This window comes from Heterodontus francisci, chromosome 24 (assembly GCF_036365525.1).
Source record: "Heterodontus francisci isolate sHetFra1 chromosome 24, sHetFra1.hap1, whole genome shotgun sequence".
NCBI lineage: Eukaryota > Metazoa > Chordata > Chondrichthyes > Heterodontiformes > Heterodontidae > Heterodontus > Heterodontus francisci.
In genome coordinates, this window is record NC_090394.1 from 46,881,209 (window position 1) to 46,896,302 (window position 15,094).

Sequence of the window (15,094 nt, forward strand, 5' to 3'; positions counted from 1 at the left end):
CAGTAAAAAAAAACAAGGAGGTTAATTTTAATTTTTGGTCAGATGAATGTTCGTCCATTCTGGCTGCAAAGAGGCCTTAACGAATTTGAAACCCCAAACATATATAAATCTTGCAGGCAAGCTGCAGGGCACTAGACAGCTGTCCCAGTGCAGCTTGTCAGATTGACGCCACAAGATTGGGGCTGGTTGAGTGGTGGGGGGGAAGGTACTTTGCAGGCGGAGGAGTTGTGGTCACAAAGATTGAGAAGCCTGAGTGGCATAGCTTAGATTATCTTTGTTATTCATAAAAATACTTTTACACTTTCCTTTAAGTGCCTCTTCAATTCCATTGCCTGTGCAACCTAAAATGGTCATTGAGGTCCTATTTATATCTTTTGGGCCTCCTTATCTCGAGAGACAATGGATACGCGCCTGGAGGTGGTCAGTGGTTTGTGAAGCAGCGCCTGGAGTGGCTATAAAGGCCAATTCTGGAGTGACAGGCTCTTCCACAGGTGCTGCAGAGAAATTTGTTTGTTGGGGCTGTTGCACAGTTGGCTCTCCCCTTGCGCCTCTGTCTTTTTTCCTGCCAACTACTAAGTCTCTTCGACTCGCCACAATTTAGCCCTGTCTTTATGGCTGCCCGCCAGCTCTGGCGAATGCTGGCAACTGACTCCCACAACTTGTGATCAATGTCACACGATTTCATGTCGCGTTTGCAGACGTCTTTATAACGGAGACATGGGCGGCCGGTGGGTCTGATACCAGTGGCGAGCTCGCTGTACAATGTGTCTTTGGGGATCCTGCCATCTTCCATGCGGCTCACATGGCCAAGCCATCTCAAGCGCCGCTGACTCAGTAGTGTGTATAAGCTGGGGATGTTGGCCGCTTCAAGGACTTCTGTGTTGGAGATATAGTCCTGCCACCTGATGCCAAGTATTCTCCGAAGGCAGCCTATTTATATCATAGCACCACAATTTCCATATGAGGAGGGGCCTAGCGCCTCTTCAGCTCCTTATCTAATTGAGCTAACAACATGTCTAGTGCGAATGGGGTGGTAAGGCTATCAACCCCACATTGAGGTTATTAGTTTCCCATTAACATCAAACAAAGACAGCAAAAATCATCCCAAGGATTCCTGTGCAAAAGTACGCTGTTGTTCAAAACAAGACCCAGAAACATATACTCAGTTCACAAAGGCAAAGTTGCATTAAGACAGTTGTGATCCTTAAAAAGTCAATCTTAAAAGATTCAATCTTACAATTGCTGAAAAGTGGATGAGATATTGTTCTGTGAACCTGGTTGCCCTCAGGAGAAGGTAATGCTGTGTTGGTATGGGCATGTTAACCTTTTACAGATACTGGTTTAGACAGATGAGGTGGTAAGGGCATGACCTCCTCCGTCAAAACTTTTACACATTTATTAATTCAGTGAAGTGCGCTGATCCATTTGGACCAACAGCAGACTGAATTCTGCTAATCTTTCACACAGGGCCTGAGGGGAAGCAGATCATGATTTTGTTACAAAGCCCAAAGAACTTTTCATTTTTGGCAGGATTCTCAGGTACGATTCCTTTTTGATCTTGGTTTTCAATTGATTTACTCCAAAACTGAACTCTTATAACATGTAGAATCTGCTGAACAGAAATCAAACTTGAGCATATCATTATTGGAATATTTTTGTTTTGAGGTGTGACTATACTACCTTTGTTCACACAAGTACACAGTACAAGTGGATATTTGAGGCTGGTCCCAGCTGTGTTTGGATATGGATTGTGCTGCTATGGAATAACTAGTGAACAAACTTCAGGTGGTATGCAGATTTCTAACCTTTAACCTCTAGTCAGAAATGTGCACCTAGAAAGCCTAATTTTGAAATACTTGAAAGTTGCTGCAGCAAAGTGTGGGAAAATGTACTAATGGATGTTGTTGTTTCACAACCGAAATAAGTTGTAAAGTATAGTAGATACCTTTCTTAGAAAGATGAAGTAAGCAAGGATTAGGCACTAATCAAATTGAAGCACTTTTAACTAGAAGGATCTTTTAACTAGAACATGGTGGGAAAGCAGCATTTATAATCACATGCAAATCCACATATTGAGCATCTGTCACAACTTGATTACATGAAAAAATATTCAGTGGCTTTGTGCCATTAAACCCTGCATACTGAGAATGACACAAGCAAAAGTAGTCCCATTACTGTAGGTTAATAGAAGGAGGCCCACTTGATCATTTATCGAAACAGTGATCCAATAGCAGCGTTATTCGTCGCAAAGCATCTCTCATCCATATGTGCAGCATGCAAATTGACTGTCAGGTGAGAATTGGCTTAAGCATTGGGCAGCAACTGTATACTTATTGTGGAACACCATATGGTAAATTATTAAGTGAATTCATAGAGCAAGCTAAGTTGCAGAGCAAGTGTAATGCAATTACACCATTCCATCTGAGAATTGGAGCAGGATGAGTGAATCAAAAAGCTGTCTTGGCTGGCGTCGAATGGACATAAATAAATTTGTTTATTATGCATGTTTACTGGGAAAACAGATAACAGTTTAAGCCTGGTGAGTTAAATTTACTCACTGCACTTAAACTGAAATCCATGGGACTATTTTAAAGTGTTAAAGGTGGTTAAAAGATTAAAAGCTGCAAAATTGGATTGTAGCATGTGGAATCAATCAGAATTAAAGTTGATTTCATAAATAACAGTTCTGCATTTGCAGCAGCTTGATTTATAAGGCCACTTTGGCACAGACGGCCTTCAGAAAAGTAAACAAGTTAGCTGATTAGATAATGTGATGTACCCTTAATGAAACAGGCATGTGCTTCAACCAAGTGAGATTTAAGTGTTGAAATTTGAAAATGCACTGCAGTGCTGCTATTTATATTCAAAAAATGTAACCACTTTCGAAATAGATGTGAAAATGTGCGCTTATGATAGATCTTGCATGTGAGTCATACATTGGAAGTGGAACATTGCAAATTTGCAAAACAGAGGGGTGGATTTTGGTGTGGGCCAATTTCTGGGCCCGGACTTGAGATTGTGAGACCAGCATACGACCAAATCAAAAGACTGAGGGTCAATGGAAATTGGGCCTCAGTCTTTATCAGCGTATTCGGAATTGCTTGCACTAGTCTCGCTTCCACAGGCAGCTGGCCAAGCAAAGACATCGATGCCGGCCCTGCTTCATGACAGCAGACATCAGGTATGGTGCAGATGTGGGTTATAGGGGTGGTGGATGGTCATGACTCCTGTGGAATTGAACATATTGTTCTAGAGTACCATTACTATATGCACAATTTGCCTGAAATCAGCTAAACCAGTGTAAAAGATCAAAGAACTTTAAGCACAAGTTACGTCAAGCATAAATTGAGTTCCTACAATTTCTTACACCTGTTTAAAAAAACATTGTGCTGCAAGTCAGCCCCGCCTGCAAAAGTGGCCACACCTTCAGATCAAAATAATGAGCTTGATGAGTCTCTGCCTCTTGTGCCCATTTGCAGCCATTCAAGGAGGCTCTTCAAATTGAATTTTTTTTTAGGACAAAAGCACTAGTAGGTACGTTTTAAAGTTTTTAAATATTAAAACTATGTAATTTAATAAGCTGACTAGTGTACACCAGTAGCAAATAGTTCTATATAGTTTTTTTTAAAGTCACTTTCAATTATTTAAAATCACAGGTGGTGTCCTGTACAGTTATTAAAATGCTTTTTTGTGAAAAATCAATTTTCAGATATATTAATAAAGCTGCGCCAGATTACCAGTCTTGCATACATCAACACATTTCTTTAATGCATGAAAAAAAATAAACAATTACCTTCTATTACACAGCCTGATTGCATTGGCTCATGGGAGATTTTACATTCAGCGATATGCAAATAAATTTGAGCGGAAACTTGAACTGTAACTTCAGAAATCTAGAACAATTTCAAGTTTAATTTGCACCCAGAACGCTGATTGCACCCAAAGCAGAAACTCTTTCCCGTTACACCTACCTTTTGTTGTGAGCTGCTGAACAACCTTCCACACCAGTCTTGCTCATTGGCAACACATTTTTAAAACTGGTCCTGAGAGGGTGTTAGTTCCCTAATTCATGTCTTCAAGGAGCCTAATGCCTATTCTAGGCATCCACCTGGATGGATCACAAGAAGCCAGGCAAATTAGTTCATAAGATACATCTGAGAGACCAGTAATGGTATTGGAAATGTTAGCATTTGCTTTCCATGATAAGATCTGTACAAGAACCAGGGTAGAGAAATACAGCAGATAAAGGTGATACTCTTCAGAAGGGAATGGAAAACCTTGTCTCCATAGCTATGGAGAACCACAACATGGCCCAATTTCTCTGAGAAGTTGCCCTTGTTTATAATAGTTAACCCATACAGCATATGCTAACATACAGTCCAATGGTGATTATGTAACTTTAAGTGGAGGTGTCAGTGTGTCTGCTCAGCAGGTGCTTTTTGTAGATAAACTATCCAACAATACATGAATCTCTCTGACTAACCTGTACAGATTAACTGTTCTTTTCAATTGTCTTTTTTTTCTGCCTGCTGTTACTTCGATATGCAGAATTTTGTTCAAGTGTATGAATAACATATTTATTTAAAATGGGAATAAAAACCCTTACCAACCCTACCACTTGATGGTCCAGCATTTGTAATAAACCTTCTTCTTAATGCATTTGTTTTCATTGTGTATCCAAAAATATCTTGGCTCCATCCACAATTTAACACAGCTTCCATTTTGAAATATGTCTTACATTGTAGATATAGATGCAATATCATAAAGAATATAAAATTTGGCCACAGTTATAGCTGGAATGGTAAGAAGCAGTGGTAATTTCACAGTGTTGCTGTAAGAATTGCTCTTCTGAGACTATGATTTAAGATATATAGTTGAAGCATTGCAGATAGAGCTCTGACTGCTTCAAGATTTTTTTTTGCTGACCTGGAAATGCTCGAGTCTGATGCTATGTATAAAGAGCATCTACTTTTTTTGCTTAGCACAATATTCAGTCACTTTGATGAACTGTAAAACAAATGTTCTCACCCTGGGCAAGAAATTCACCTCTGTAGCTCCACGTCCAGCAGTTCTACGGAGACCTAGCACTGTTTTGCTGGGGTGCAGTGCACTGCCAGGCACATCTTGCATGACCCGCTTGCCGCGCTCTTTTAAGAGCCTGCGCTGGTGTCCCCAGTGTGTGCCAGAAGGCTATGAGGGAGCAATACCCTGATGTCACACAGCCCAGTCGGCTGATGCAACACCAAGCTACCGAACTTGAACCATTCAGGCCCAGGTAATGTAGTTGTACATCACTATTCTAACAACTGGCGTAAAGCTGCATGCTTCTTAAAGGACACAGGGCCAAAATTGCAGAGAAGGTAATTTTTAAGGACTTCTGCAATTGTAAAGTGTCTGGAAGTATTCTAGAGAGTTTTTGGGGTGTTGCTGTGAGTTCCTGGATTTGCTAGAGGGTGTCGCTCCATACTCATAGGGATAGCAGAGGATTAGGTGACTTGTCCACACAAAGGCTGTAATAGGTTTGGGGGCCGGCAGAGTCAGTACCTCTGGGTCTGCAGCATGACAGGGAGATGGAACGAAGGCTGTGGAGAGAGCAAGATCTTTGCAGTGACGTCTGCTAACTTGGAGCCGGCCTCCTCCATGCTCATTAACAGTGACAGAAGGCTGTCTGGCAGGTTTGCCAATGCACCCAGCATCTCAGTATGCATGCTCATCAGAGCTCTTCTGTATGCTGCTCTATCGAGATCCTCATTTGAGTCATCTGCAGTAGAAAGTGTCTGTGAACTCGCCCTCTGGTGAGCTGACAGATGAACCATCCTTTTCCTCTGGCCTGGCTGCAGTCCACTCGTTCCCAGTGACTCACCATAAACTAATCCTCACTCTATAGTAGCCACCAAGGCAAATGCAGTGCCAGTATCTGATCTGGTGGTTGTGAGTGTCAGATCAAGTGACAGGGTTTCTTCATTAGTTCTGTACTGTTACTCTCTCTCCTCCTCCTGGACTAGTGTGCTGGGGTGCAGTGCGCTGCCAGCTACTTCCGGCATGGCCCGAGAGGCGTGTCCTCTTAAGGCCATGTGCCAGTGTCCCTAGTGTGTGCCCAAAGCCTATAAAATAGCTGTGGTTGGCTAGGCCATGGTTCTTGGGTGTCAGAAAGCAGAAAATCAGAAGGGGAAGGTTGGGATGAGGGGAGTGGGGATGGGGAGGGAAGCAAGAGGTTCATGGTCACATCATCAACCACCTGCTCCCATTCCCTTCTGAGTGTGGTCCTTGAGGGTCTCCTGGAACCCCTATGGAACCATGGCGCATCTCCTGCCAGATAGCAGGATGTGGGTATGCTGGGAGTTAGAAGGGGCATAAGGCAGGAACATACTGTCAACCTCAATGTTCTTAGTGTACCAGATGCTATGGGCCCTGTCACAGCTGGCGCCATGATGCGGAAAGCCATCTCCTCCATAGGGTTTAGGAGATACAGGTGTCCATGTCACCCACCAATTCTGCTCTGCTCCCTTCGATTATGTGCCACACTGTCCTGTAAGAGAGAGGGCAGAATGTCAGTGATTGTGTAGCACTGTATGTGGATGCTGTGCCTCACATAGTTGGAGGTATGTGGAAGCAGCGAGAGATTGGCAACATTTAGGGTGGGGTGGAGTATTTAGATGTTTAGCATGGGTCCTGAGTGTCAGGGAGTACTGATGGATGAGTGATAGGGGATGGTGCATTGGGCAGCATGAGAGGTTGGTGGTGTGTAGGAGATGCATTCACTTTGACCACCCACATGAGGTCATTGGACTTCTTGTGGTACTGCTCCCAAATGCTTGAGGCCTCTGTGGGATGACCTTAAGTGCTGTAAGAGAAGATCACCAGTGGAAGTGATGTCATGTCACACATGACCGGGAATTTGTGTGTGGAGTCTAACAGAGTGAGACATGTGTAGGTGTGCTTGTGCAGTAACTGTATATATATATATATATATATATATATACATATGTGTGTTCTAGTTACGTTATAATATAGCTCACATTTTCTTTGGCTATTACTTGTAGTCCTGTGCATTTTATAATATTTACATACCAAAGGGACTCGTAATATTATATGGTGGCAACGCTTGGGATATATTTTTTCTGAAGACCATCAAGTATTACATCGTGGCAACGTTTGACTCTTTTCTGAATAACAGACTAAGGGCTGGATTTTAACAAGCCCTCAGCGTCGTGATCTGTAGAGCTGTGGGGGGGTGCCTGAAGATGGCCCTAGATGAGGCCCACCACGGACCTCGATGCCGGCAGGGCCTAACCTGATCCTCCCGGCGGTGGCGAGGCTCCATGGTGATGCCCCACTCCCGCCCCTGGGCAACGGGTTCACAATTTAAATATGCAAATCAATAAAATTAATAAATTTAAATCAACTTACCTGAGATCTTGTGGGTCTGCCGCGATCTTCGGCGCGGTGGCCGGCACTCCCACGTCTTCAGATCCCCTTCCGGGAAAACTAGGCGCCACACTGGTGGGGAGGGGGGAAGGAGGTAAGTTTATCAGTGGTGGGGAAATGGGGCCAAATAAATAAATGGGTATAGGGGATAGTGGAAAGGGTTCAACCTTAAATTTTGTGCAATTTGTGGGGGGAGGTCAGATGTAAAAATTAAGTGTTTTTTGGGATAAGGGCAAATAGATATTGTAATTGTTATGGGGGGGGGGGGTGGGAAAGGGGCATAATAAATGTATTTATTTAGTTTTGCTGGGATCTTTGTTAAAAAATTTACATGGGCCGGCAGGGCTGGCTGCCTACCTGGAGTGGCTGAAGATCTAGCAGGAGAGCAGTTAGCAGGAGATCCCACAACACTGCAGTGAGCTAGGCTACAGACAGGATCCTGGGAGGTGCTGAAACTCAATAAGTACAGAAGGTAATTTTCCAGGAGTTTAGAGCTTTCGCTTAATCTGGCAGTGGGTCGAAATAATTGAAAGGCAGTATCTACAGCCGTTACTGTTTTAGTTTTCCCTTTTTGTTTGAAATTATGGGCAAAGCTTAAGCCAAAAATAGAGGGAAGAACCCAACAACACCACTGGAGGTCCACAGCACAGTGAGAAAGGCTGGTTGTGGCAGCTGCTGGTACTGCAAGCTGCAGTCTTCTTTCAAAAAACTCAGTTTAAAAAAAAAGCTCTCTGAGTTAAAAAACCAAACAGTTCTGTGAACAATGAACTGCTCGCTCGGTTTAAAAAAAATCAAGCTGTGTAAACAACAAAAGCTGTAGTCTCTTACTCTTAAAATGGTCAGGCCTGCAATATAATGAATCTGCCTTAAAGAGGAAAAAAAATGTACCTGTGAAAAAGAAAACCTATAAAAAGTCCTGTATTTATATAAAAAAATCAAGATCATTACGACAATGGCTTTCAGGTATTCAGTTATAGATTGGAAGGCATCAGACATAGCCTCTGAATTTAAGCAGTTGTGACAGCAAATGGAACTGTGTTTCCTGGACCAAGAAGTGAGCGAACGAGAGAAACAAGCTAGCAAGATTAAGATTGCACTGGGAAACAAGGGCTTGCAATGGATCAATACATCTGGATTGTCAGCTGAGCATCAGAAGGACCCTCGCAAGCTAAGGATATTCCTGGAGCAGCAACTCAAGTTGAAGATAAATTTCTGAGTACATAGGCTTGGGTGTATGACCCACCAGCAAAGGAAAGGTGTGTCCATTGACCAGTTTGTTGCAAGATGCCGAGACAAAGCTCAACAGTGTGACTTCGCAGATATCAAATTGCCAGAATGGATTATAGAGCTAGTAATCGCAATTACCTCACGAGAGGCCTTTCAAAAGAAGAAAAGGCACAACATAGATGCACTGCTTAATGATGGAAGGAAATTTGAAGCCACCATGACTGGGTGCCAACAGTTACAAACATTTGAGGCAGCTATGACAATTGTTATGGAAACCAAGGCTCAGAAGTCTGCTAAGCCTTTTGGCAAATGTGGCCTGACTCACCCAATTTGCAGTTGTCTGGCATACTGGGACCTGTGCAAATCTTGTAGCATGCGAGGACATTGGGCAAGGCAGTGCAGAAGGCTGATCTCAGATACTGCACACAGGAATGGTGGCAGATCATGTGCAGTGAGAACAGCCGGAATTTTATGCCACCCCAATGAGCTGGATGGTGGCGGGGGTGGGGGGGGGTGTGGCGTAAAATGGAGCGGGAGCCCCACTTTACGGAGGGTGGGAGGGGTGCGAAAAACGGGTCGCCCGCCGCAGGCCAATCAAGGCCCTTAAGTGGCCATATAGCGGCCACTTAAGGGCCTTCGCTCACCTCCACGCGGATTTTACGCATGGTAAGCGAGCGTCCTGGAGCTAGGAAAGGCTGCCTGGGAAAAGCTGGCGGCCTCTCAGTGCCCTGGGGGTGGGTCCTGACAATCGGGCACAGGGTGCCCAATTGAGGGCCGCCCCCCACTTCCCCCCAAACGACCACACTTGCCTCGCTGGGGCCCGACCGATTACCCCCGGCGAGGTAACCCAAACTTACCCGGACTCCTGGCTCCATGTGCTTGGCTGGGCTGCAGTCCCAGCAGTGGCCACCTCTCTCGGTGGCGCTGCTGGGACTAAAAGCTGCCAGTGCTGATTGGCCGGCAGGTCAATGAGGCGGGACTTCCTCCCTCAAGTGGGTGGAAGTCCGGCTCAGAACAATTAAAGCCTAGGGACCCGTAAAATGTGGGATAGATCTCCAGGCTAGGCAGAAGCGGGCTCGCCACCGACTTTTACAATGTGGCCAGCTCCCGTCTGTCCAATGTAAAATCCAGCCCAACATCTGCAAGACTGGCTGGCAAAGGCAACAAAAGGTATACCAACACACAACAAAAGCTCAAGCAGGTAAATCAGGTCAGCGGAGAGACAGATTGTCAGGAGGACATGGATGAAGAGTGCACTTGTGTGAACAGTAAGCAAGCATTTCACATAGTTAATGTGGATCAACATGTCGATGCAACACACAGTCTGAGGCATTTGCCATGATTGTGATTATATGTCCTCAGAAGAGTGGCAAGCATAGCTCAGAGTGAAAATTGACACCGGAGCAAGTGCAAATATTTTTCCCATCTATATACTGAAGGACATGTACTTAAATAAATGGGAACCTATGGTGCAACCCACCACAGCTAAACTGACTGCTTACAATGGTTCTGCAAACAAGCGCATTGAAACGATAATCTTACTGTGCAGCTATGGGAGCTGTGCGTGGGTACCACAAATATTTTATGTTGTAGACACAATTGGACCAGCTGTCACAGGACTTCCAGTATGCTGAGTTCTACAAATTGTCACAATACATGAAGTCAGTAATGCACCTATGATGTCATATATATTAATGACTTGGATGTGAATGTAGGGGGCATGATTAGTATGTTTGCAGATGACACCAAAATTGGTGGTATAATGGACAGTGAAGAAGGTTGTCTAAGGTTACACAGGATATGGATCAACTGGGAAAGTGGGCAAGGGAGTGGCAAATGGAATTTAATGCAGACAAATGCAAAGTGATACATTTTGGGAAGTTAAACCAGGGCAGGACATATACAGTGAATGGCAGGGCCCTAGGGAGTGTTGTTGAGCAGAGAGACCTTGGGGTGCAAGTACATAGTTCCCTGAAAGTGGCAACACAGCTAGACAGGGTGGTGAAGAAGGCATATGGCATGCTTGCCTTCATTGGCTGAGGCATTGAGTACAAGAGTTGGGACGTCATGTTACAGTTGTACATAGCGTTGGTTAGGCCGCATTCGGTGGGCTGAAGGGCCTGTTTCTATGTTGTATGACTCTATAAAATATCCAGATGGAGTGTATCAGGTCAGTCCATGTAAAGGACGACACAAAGCCTGGGAGTCTTGGCACGAAAAGGCAATATGACCGGGAGTCTTTTCTCAGGCCTCAGTTCATTGCAGCAAGTACCCAGAGGCCATGATTGGCGATTTTGCCAGTCATCATTTTTCTAAGCTTTCCAAACAAGGGAAAATGAAGGCATCGTATGACAGGCAAACAGGACTAGAATTAGCTCAATTGTGAGTAGAACAAAACGTCGGAGTCCTCAATCATGCGTCGGGAACTTGGTATCCTGCAGAGTTTTCTAGGATATGTGACTCGCCCAGATCATACGAGGTCCAGATACCCAATGGCGTGATTCTCAGATGGAACCAAAGTCAACTAAGAAAGCTGTACAACAACTCTACATGTGACAACCGTGTGGCATCGTGGACACGTTCAAAGATGAACGTACAGAGGCTATGAGCACAGCGGAAGAACAAGCTAACCAGTTTTGTGTCACCAGAGTCTCAGAGGAGTCCACAGGACGAGCTCAGCTCTGGGAAGTGGTTTACAATAACAAGATCAGGATGAATAAGCAAATCTCCTCTACGTTTTAGAGTGTGAAACTTACTCACTTATAAATAATGTTTTGTTTTAATCATGTATAGTTAGTCTGAACCACAGCATCATTGTATATTGTACATATGTTTTTATCTTTGGGGAAAAAAGTGGATGTTGTAGAATGACCTTAAGAGCTGTAAGTGAAGATCGCCAGAGGAAGTGATGTTATGTCACACATGACCAGGGAGTTGTGGGTGGAGCCCAATAGAGTGAGACATGTGTAGGAGTGCTCGTGCAGTAACTGTTTGTATATATATATATATGTTCTAGTTAAGTTATAACAAAACCCACGTTTTCTTTGGATATTACTTGTAGCCCTGTGAATCTTACAATAATTCACATACCAAAGGGACAAATAATATTACTGAGGCCATATGCCAGGATTGACCTTCCTGGCCACCTGCTCCCATTCTCTTTTATTGTGGTCCTTGAGGGCCCTCTGGCTCCCTATGGAACCATGGCATCTCTCCAGTTGCCCACATCTGCCACTAATGCCTCCAGCACCAGATCCGGCACCCTCTCCATTTCCCATCTTTTAAATTCCAGCAATATAATTCAATGCAGCTTCCCTTTAATAGGGACAGCCTACCTTTAAGAGCAGAGTGTGGGCTGTACCATGTGCTCTCAATACAACACTGATCAGCCCCCCTGCTGAGCACAGAGGCAGCCAGCAGCGGCACAGAGGATGCCAGCTGCTCGACCCACACGACAAGTAAATGAGGTGGGAGCATTAAGTTTGCATGCTGCCCACTTCCAACAGAACCGAGGCAGGCAGATTGTGAATCACAAGCCCCGCGGTCCAAAAACAGAGCAAATGAATTTTTAGCCCCCAATGTTTTTTTTAGAAAATTCTTCAATCTTTTACTCAGCTGGCAATGAGTAGTAGATAATTGCAGTCACTATATGTCAATATTATCATAAAAAACAGTGCTTAATTGTCAGGATTTCTGGCAATCAAGGCACAGATGGTTTCTGCTTCAAGCCAACTCTTTGGCACAATTATGCTGTCCCATTGCAATGCCAGTGGGAGCACAACACACCATGCACGTGGCTTTGCGTCATTTTCTGAGGACAGCTCATTATAATATGCTTCCTGCACATCTGAAGGTGCCAATATTCTAAATGTGCAGGGAGCAAACTGGATGCGAGGATGAGATATCCAGCAGGTCAGTGAGTTTTATTAACTTTCCTGGTCCACTTCTAGACCCACTTCTGGACCCACTTCGGCTTGCCGCCAACTTTTACTGACAGCTTTGGTACTGTGTGTTACTGTCACAATCGGCAGTTAAATTCCCCAAATATAGAAAGTGTTTTGATTGAGGTTTTGAAGATTTTGAAAGGAATTGCTGGGATCGATAGTGAGAAGCTTTTACCGTTGGTGGAAGAATCTAGGACAAGGGGACATGACCTTAAAGTCAGAACCAGGCCATCCAGGATAGAAGCTAGGAAATACTTCTTGATGCAAACGGTGGTATGAGTGTGGAGTTCTCTCCCAAGGAAAGCAGTAGATCCGAGCTCAATTAATAATTTTAAATTGAAGATTAATACATTTTTGATAGCCGACAGGTAATTGATATTAGGTTACAGATCAGCCATGATCTCAATGAATGGCAGAACTAAGACGAGGGGCTGAATAGCCTATTCCCGTTCCTATGTTTCGATAATCCAAATTCACTTTGGGATCTGTCTGGCATCATCAACCCCAAATTTTAAATAATAACGAGACCTGCAGTAGGTTGACTTAATACTGCAGAAAACCCAGAGTTTAAAATGGCAGTGGTTTAAACACGTTGAGATTGCAGTGGGACGCTCCTGCCTGCCATTTTTACCACCTGCCTATGCCATTCACTTTGAGTGGGCAGGGTTACAACCGAAGTTTGCAATAAAAACTGAGATGCACATTGGCAATGTAAAAATTCTGCTGATAGCAGTTAATGGAAACAGCCATTCAGGACTGGAACTGACCTTCTCCTTGTGAGGATGTTGCTCTGGAAGTGTTATTCCAGGAGGTTTTGCAAAGAAAGATTAGCCTATTTGGAGCTGAAGGCACCCTCTGTCCATAGGTCAAGGGATCCGTTACAGAAGACATTTTCTAGATTCACCAAGGTTAGCAAGGTCAGAATACCCACACTTTGCATATTTTAGTACATGCCTCACAATGAATGACAACAAGAGTTCACTCTCGTCTTGATCCTGCAGCATCAAGACAGCATGCAAGGTCGCTCGGCAAACTTGAGGAGTAGTAACAGGCAATGTCACTGAGGAACAAGCGCTGCTAGTTAAAGGGCTAGGTTAAGTCTTCCTTTAGCTCCTAAACCCAAGGATTAAGACCTCGTGAGGCCTGGCTACAAAGTCCCTTATATAGTCATGAGTGTTTTATGTAGTTATCTATGTGTGGCCAAGCACCCTGCAAAGGTTGGGGATGACAACAAGCTGCTTCACTACAATGATGTTTCAAGTGGATTGTGACAATTCCTGATCCATTTGCAGAAGAGCCCCAATGAGAAAGGCAATAAGGTTAGGTGTAGTTTCGCTAATCTTCTGGCTGAGCTTCAATACTCAGCAGTCTCTCATGTTCTGTTTCAACAAGCTGGAGAATTGGAATGATGAAGCTCTAATATAGGGTTTCAATGACCCAGCAGTCTGCTGCCACGCAGGTCACTGGATGTGCTAGGAGATGTGCACCAGGGGATGGCAGGAGTTACCATTGTTGATGGAAGTGTTTGTTACACTTCTTACACAGCACTGTATCTGTCCCACACAGTAACCACTTAAATGACTCATGGTGTGCTGGACCATGTCCTAAGAAGCACCCATTGACAACCAGCAGCCAACTACAATGCTTGCACCTCCCACCCAGAATTCATCCATCACATTTTCACAAAGGGACAGAACTGAGGTAAAACACACAGAACACAAGGGCGGCACAGTGGCGCAGTGGTTAGCACCGCAGCCTCACAGCTCCAGGGACCCGGGTTCGATTCCGGGTACTGCCTGTGTGGAGTTTGCAAGTTCTCCCTGTGTCTGCGTGGGTTTTCTCCGGGTGCTCCGGTTTCCTCCCACAAGCCAAAAAGACTTGCAGGTTGATAGGTAAATTGGCCATTATAAATTGTCACTAGTATAGGTAGGTGGTAGGGAAATATAGGGACAGGTGGGGATGTTTGGTAGGAATATGGGATTAGTGTAGGATTAGTATAAATGGGTGGTTAATGTTCGGCACAGACTCGGTGGGCCGAAGGGCCTGTTTCAGTGCTGTATCTCTAATCTAATCTAACACACATGCTTTTCACAGTATTCAGTAAATTAAAAGAGATGGGTTTGATTTGAACCATGTCTTGAGAGTTCACTTGGGATGGGGTTCAATACAACAGCAGAAGGAGTATCCATTGCAAACTGATATCCATGGAGGTGATTTCGAACAGAGGGCAATGGTGGAGATAGCGCATTAATCTATTTCATTTGGGATATATCGACATTGCTAGAGTAGACACTTAGGTGAAGCATCTTATCAATTGGAGCCTGCCCTTTACTTTTTACTTTTACCAGACATAGTTTCAATTTTTCACTTTTACCATTCTTTTCCGAGCAGCTTCGGAGTGGGTCAAAATGTATAAAGTGTTAGGGAGCCATCCCACTGGCTGTCTGATCCCTGGCGCCAAGTCCTGAGATTTGTAAATATTAAGTTAATAACAA

The 15,094-nt window shown here is 44.2% G+C and overlaps 1 protein-coding gene across 9 annotated transcripts in view; it reads left to right on the forward strand.

The window, feature by feature from the left end:
- Positions 1 to 15,094, forward strand: part of rbfox1 (RNA binding fox-1 homolog 1) — a 1,351,350-nt gene that overhangs the window by 605,603 nt on the left and 730,653 nt on the right. For 2 of the 9 annotated variants that reach the window (XM_068056113.1, XM_068056120.1), the window contains exon 2: positions 1,468 to 1,539. The exons of the other annotated variants lie outside the window; for them this stretch is intronic. The gene's annotated coding sequence lies outside the window, so the exon portion shown is untranslated. The remainder of the gene's footprint in view (positions 1 to 1,467; positions 1,540 to 15,094) is intronic. 9 annotated transcript variants of the gene reach the window in all.